This window comes from Ranitomeya imitator, chromosome 2, assembly GCF_032444005.1.
Source record: "Ranitomeya imitator isolate aRanImi1 chromosome 2, aRanImi1.pri, whole genome shotgun sequence".
Classification (NCBI taxonomy): Eukaryota; Metazoa; Chordata; class Amphibia; order Anura; family Dendrobatidae; genus Ranitomeya; species Ranitomeya imitator.
In genome coordinates this window covers 286,007,220-286,014,156 of record NC_091283.1, presented here as the reverse complement: position 1 = coordinate 286,014,156, position 6,937 = coordinate 286,007,220, and positions in this window count along the sequence as shown.

Genomic DNA, 6,937 nt, shown 5'->3' with positions numbered 1-6,937 from the left:
ATGCAGGTTTAAATAGGTTACAGGGGTACACAGGCAGCATTGGTGTGGTCAGTGGAGGACAATTAGAAGGAATGACCGCAGACAGACTTACTAGGCCTAAAATAAAAAAAGTAGGCTCTATGCAGTATTACATAGGTTCCAGGGGTACACAGGCAGCATTGGTGTGGTCAGTTGAGCACAATTGGACGGAGTGTCTGACACAGTTAGTAGGCCAAAATAATAAAGTGAGGTTAATGTCTGGCAAAAATTTTTTTTCACAAATAAACAGGTGGCATACCTAGGTACAGGGGTGGGCTCTGCTGACTTGCAGACAGTGGTATTTGGCGCAAAGTATTAACTGGTGTTAATGTAGGACAGGGCCCCTGAATATTTTTACTAGCATCATACATGTCAACAAATTGGTATTGGCAGTGCCATTGAAGGATTTAACCGAATAGACTAAACTGTGGTGGAGCAGTGAGAGATAATTTTGCAAGTGGTAAAGCACTGTTTGAGCGGGGGGGAACACACTCTCGTGGGTGGCGGTACTGGCCCAGGGCCCCTCATGTTACGACGGTGTGTCTGACATGGGGTGCGCACCACCACCGCCAGAGACACTTCATTGTACTATGAGGGACCCTGTGCCCAAAAGTGGGAACACCCACCTCTTCAGCCAAACGGCACTCGCACGGGTGCTTGCGCCAAGTGGTGACCATGGCCCCGTGGGGGGAGTCAGCCCATTTAGGGAGGTGTAAACATGTCGTATGCTGGACATACAGCAGATGCAAATGGAGAAATTGGAAAACTCAGTAAGACCAGTCCAAAAGCAAGACCTTTTTACAGGAAAGCTAGGTGTCAGCCGGGAAAGGTGGGGCAAAATAATTAGAAATCCATGATTGGTTCATTTTAATGAAGGGTAGATCATCAACATTTTGGGTAGCCAGACGACTCCTTTTTTCGCTTAGTATTGAACCAGCAGCACTGAATACTCTTTCTGATAGCAAACTAGCAGCAGGGCAAGCGAGCTCCTGTAATGCATATTCTGCCAATTCAGGCCAGGTGTCTATTTTGGATGCCCAGTAATCAAATGGGAATGACGTGTGAGGGAGAACATTGATAAGGGAGGAAAAATAGTTAGTAACCATACTGACAAATGTTGTCTCCTGTCACTTTGAATTGATGCTGCAGTACCTGTCCTGTCTGCGGTCCTTGCGAAATCACTCCACAATCTGGTCATAAAACCCCTCTGTCCAATGCCACTTCTGATTTGTGCACCTCTAACACCTGTGCCATGTTGCCCCCTGCAGCTCGTGTGAGAACCATCACCGCTGCTGTGTGCTGGGAATGCCTGAATCAAATGGTCTACAAGAGTTGCTTGTTTGGTTGCCAATATTTGCTCAAGGTTCTCATGTGGCATATTTTGCAATTTCCCTTTATAGCGTGGATCCAGGAGGCAGGCCAACCAGTAATCGTCATCGGTCATCATTTTGATAATGCGGGGGTCCCTTTTTAGGATACGAAAGGCATAATCCGTCATGTGGGCCAATGTTCCAGGTGCTGGGTTGAGGAGCACTTTCTGGCAAATCAACATCAATTGTCTCCCTCAATAACCCTGTACCTGACCTTGCAACGCCACCAGTTTCTATTGCCTGTTGTGAATTCCGCTCTTGGGCTCCCTCCGGTGGTTATAAGTGGCACTTTTGTGAGTTCTGCTCTTGGGCTCCCTCTTGTGGTTTCTAGTGGTATGGCTGCTCCTTGGAGTTAGCGGTCTTCAGCTGCTTCCACCTGATCGTCGTTTCTGCTCGGCTATTTATGCCTGGCTTTTCCTTCAGCTTGTGCCACTTGTAAATGGTTTCTGGTTGGATTCACATCTCTCTGGATTTCCCTGTTATCCTGACCAGTTCAGCTAAGCTAAGTTCTTGCTTGCGCTTTTCTGTCCACAGATTGTGGACTTATCCGTTCTGTGTTTTCTATGTTTGTCCAGCTTATCAGTATGAATTAATTCTGTCTTGCTGGAAGCTCTGGGAAGCAGATTTACCCTCCACACCTTTAGTCAGGTGTGGAGTTTTTAGTAAACTCTGCGTGGATTTTTGTAGTGTTTTATACTGACCGCACAGTATTCCATCCTGTCCTATCTATTTAGCTAGAGTGGCCTCCTGTGCTCATTCTGGTTTCATTCTGTGTATGTCTTTTCCCTCTCCACTCACAGTCATTATTTGTGGGGGGCTAATCTATCCTTTGGGGATTTTCTCTGAGGCAAGATAGTTTTCCTGCTTCTATCTTTAGGGGTAGTTAGCTCTTAGGCTGTGTCGAGATGTCTAAGGAGTGACAGGTACATCCCACGGCTACTTCTAGTGTGGTGTTGAGCTTAGGGACTGCGGTCAGTACAGATACCACTTCCTTCAGAGCTCGTTCCATGTTGCTCCTAAACCACCGCATCATAACAGTACAAGTGGCCAAAAATGAATTGAATGCATCTCAAAAGAAGGAAAAAAAAAGCGTTCTGAACCATTTTTTTTTCTGTGCTCTGTTCTGTCTTTTTTTTCCTCTTGATATCTGGGTGGTGCAGGATATATGCTCTGGCATGGAGGTTCAGGGTTTGTTTTCTCGTGTGGATCAACTTGCTGCAAGAGTCCAGAGTATCCAAGATTATATTGTCCAGACTCCGGCTCTAGAGCCTAGAATTCCTACTCCTGATTTGTTTTTTGGGGACAGATCCAAGTTTTTGAACTTTAAAAATAGCTGCAAATTGTTTTTTGCTTTAAAACCTCTTTCTTCTGGTGATCCCATTCAGCAAGTAAAAATCATCATATCCTTGCTGCGTGGTGATCCTCAAGACTGGGCTTTTGCTCTTGAAACAGGGGAACCGGCATTATTCAATGTAGATGCATTTTTTCAAGCGCTCGGATTATTGTATGACGAACCTAACTCTGTAGAGCACGCTGAGAAAACACTGTTGGCCCTGTGTCAGGGTCAAGAAGCGGCAGAGTTATACTGCCAGAAATTTAGAAAATGGTCTGTGCTCACTAAATGGAATGAAGAGGCTCTGGCTGCTATTTTCAGAAAAGGTCTTTCTGAAACCCTTAAAGATGCTATGGTGGGCTTTCCTACGCCTACCGGTTTGAGCGAATCTATGTCTCTAGCCATTCAGATTGATCGGCGTCTGCGCGAGCGCAAAGCTGTGCACCATATGGCAGTATCCTCTGAGCAAAGTCCTGAACCTATGCAATGTGATAGGATTTTGACTAGAATAGAACGGCAGGAATTCAGACGTCAGAATAGGCTGTGTTTTTACTGTGGTGATTCGGCTCGTGTTATCTCTGATTGCCCTAAGCGTACTAAGAGTCGCTAGGTCTCTTACCATTAGTACTATACAGCCTAAATTTCTCTTATCTGTGACCCTGATTTGCTCGTTGTCGTCCTTTTCTGTCATGGCATTTGTGGATTCAGGCGCTGCCCTGAACTTAATGGACTTAGAATTCGCCAGGCGCTGTGGTTTTTCCTTGCAGCCTTTGCAGAGCCCTATTCCTTTGAGGGGCATTGATGCTACAGCCTTGGCCAAGGATAAACCTCAGTACTGGACAGAGATGACTATGTACATGGCCCCTGCACATCAGGAAGATTGCCGTTTTCTGGTATTGCATAATCTGCATGATGTTTTTGTACTGGGATTTCCATGGTTACAGGAACATAATCCGGTGCTGGATTGGAAAACTATGTCGGTGACTAGTTGGTGTTGTCGAGGAGTACATAGTGACGTTCCTTTGATGTCAATTTCCTCTTCCCCCTCTTCTGAGGTCCCTGAGTTTTTGTCGGATTTCCAGGATGTATTTGATGAGCCCAAGTCCAGTTCCCTCCCTCCACATAGGGACTGTGATTGTGCTATTAACTTGATTCCTGGTTGTAAGTTCCCTAAGGGCCGACTTTTCAATCTGTCTGTGCCAGAGCATGCCGCCATGCGGAGTTATGTTAAAGAATCTTTGGAGAAAGGGCATATTCGGCCCTCTTCGTCACCATTGGGAGCGGGTTTCTTTTTTGTTGCTAAGAAGGATGGCTCCTTGAGACCCTGTATTGATTATCGTCTGCTTAATAAGATCACGGTCAAATTCCAATACCCCTTGCCTTTGCTTACTGATTTGTTTGCTCAGATTAACGGGGCTAGTTGTTTTACTAAGATTGACCTCCGAGAGGCATATAATCTTGTTCGTATTAAACAGGGTGACGAATGGAAAACTGCATTTAATACGCCCGAAGGCCATTTTGAATACCTTGTGATGCCATTTGGGCTCTCTAATGCTCCATCTGTGTTCCAGTCTTTCATGCATGATATTTTCCGCAATTATCTTGATAAATTCATGGTCGTATATTTGGATGATATTTTGATTTTTTCCGATGATTGGGAGTCTCATGTGAAGCAGGTCAGGATGGTGTTCCAGATCCTTCGTGATAATGCTTTATTTGTGAAGGGGTCTAAGTGCCTATTCGGAGTTCAGAAGGTCTCTTTTTTGGGTTTTATTTTTTCTCCCTCGTCTATAGAAATGGATCCTGTTAAGGTCCAGGCTATTCATGACTGGATCCAACCCACATCTGTGAAGGGTCTTAAAAAATTTTTGGGCTTTGCTAATTTCTATCGCCGTTTCATTGCCAACTTTTCCAGTGTGGTTAAGCCCCTTACTGATTTGATGAAAAGGCGCTGATGTGACGAATTGGTCCTCTGAGGCTGTTGAGGCCTTTCAGGAGCTTAAGCGCCGATTTACTTCTGCCCCTGTGTTGTGTCAACCGGATGTTTCTCTTCCTTTTCAGGTTGAGGTCGACGCTTCTGAGATTGGGGCAGGGGCCTTTTTGTCTCAGAGGGAGTCTGATGGTTCTTTGATGAAACCATGTGCTTTTTTTCCAGAAAGTTTTCACCTGCGGAACGCAATTATGATGTCGGCAGTCGGGAGTTGTTGGCTATGAAGTGGGCGTTTGAGGAGTGGAAACATTGGCTTGAGGGATCTAAACACCGTGTTGTGGTCCTGACCGATCATAAGAATCTGATTTACCTCGAGTCGGCCAAGCGGCTGAATCCTAGACAGGCTCGATGGTCCCTGTTTTTCTCCCGTTTTGATTTCGTGGTCTCGTATCTTCCAGGATCTAAGAATGTTAAGGCTGATGCCCTCTCTAGGAGTTTTTCGCCTGATTCTCCTGGAGTCCTTGAGCCGGTTGGCATTCTTAAGGAGGTGGTGATTCTTTCTGCTATCTCCCCTGATTTGCGGCGGGTGCTTCAGGAATTTCAGGCTGATAGGCCTGACCGCTGTCCAGTAGGGAAGCTGTTTGTTCCTGATAGATGGACAAGTAAGGTAATTTCTGAGGTTCATTGTTCAGTGTTGGCTGGTCATCCTGGGATTTTTGGTACCAGAGATTTGGTTGCTAGGTCCTTTTGGTGGCCTTCCTTGTCGCGCGATGTGCGTGCTTTTGTGCAGTCCTGTGGGACTTGCGCCCGGGCCAAGCCTTGCTGTTCCCGCGCTAGTGGGTTGCTTTTGCCTTTGCCGGTCCCTGAGAGGCCCTGGACGCATATTTCCATGGATTTAATTTCAGATCTTCCTGTTTCCCAGAAGATGTCTGTTATCTGGGTTGTTTGTGACCGGTTAACTAAAATGGTCCATCTGGTACCTCTGCCTAAGTTGCCTTCCTCCTCAGATCTGGTTCCATTATTTTTCCAGCATGTGGTTCGTTTGCATGGCATTCCGGAGAATATTGTGTCTGACAGAGGTTCTCAGTTTGTCTCTAGATTTTGGCGGGCCTTTTGTGCTAGGATGGACATTGATTTGTCTTTTTCTTCGGCGTTTCATCCTCAGACTAATGGCCAAACTGAGCGAACTAATCAGACCTTGGAGACCTATTTGAGATGCTTTGTGTCTGCTGATCAGGATGATTGGGTGTCTTTCTTGCCGTTGGCCGAGTTTGCCCTTAATAATAGGGCTAGTTCGGCTACTTTGGTTTCACCTTTCTTTTGTAATTTTGGTTTTCATCCTCGTTTTTCTTCTGGGCAGGTTGAGCCTTCTGATTGTCCTGTTGTTGATTCTGTGGTGGACAGGCTGCAGCAGATTTGGACTCATGTGGTGGACAATTTGACGTTGTCTCAGGAGAGGGCTCAACGTTTTGCTAACCGCCGTTGGTGTGTTGGTCCCCGGCTTCGTGTGGGGGATTTGGTTTGGTTGTCTTCTCGTCATGTTCCTATGAAGGTTTCTTCTCCTAAGTTTAAGCCATGTTTTCCATAGATCTTTGTTGCGGAAATATGTGGTGCCCGTTGTTCCCCCGGTTGACCCTCCTGCCCCGGTGTTGGTTGAGGGAGAGTTGGAATATGAGGTTGAGAAGATTTTGGATTCTCGTTTTTCGAGGCGGAGGCTTCAATATCTTGTCAAGTGGAAGGGTTATGGCCAGGAGGATAATTCTTGGGTTGTTGCCTCCGATGTCCATGCCACCGATTTGGTTCGTGCTTTTCACTTGGCTCGTCCTGATCGGCCTGGGGGCTCTGGTGAGGGTTCGGTGACCCCTCCTCAAGGGGGGGGGTACTGTTGTGAATTCCGCTCTTGGGCTCCCTCCGGTGGTTGTAAGTGGCACTTTTGTGAGTTCTGCTCTTGGGCTCCCTCTTGTGGTTTCTAGTGGTATGGCTGCTCCTTGGAGTTAGCTGTCTTCAGCTGCTTCCACCTGATCGTCGTTTCTGCTCGGCTATTTAAGCCTGGCTTTTCCTTCAGCTTGTGCCACTTGTAAATGGTTTCTGGTTGGATTCACATCTCTTTTGATTTTCCGGTTATCCTGACCAGTTCAGCTAAGCTAAGTTCTTGCTTGCGCTTTTCTGTCCACAGATTGTGGACTTATCCGTTCTGTGTTTTCTATGTTTGTCCAGCTTATCAGTATGAATTAATTCTGTCTTGCTGGAAGCTCTGGGAAGCAGATTTACCCTCCACACCTTTAG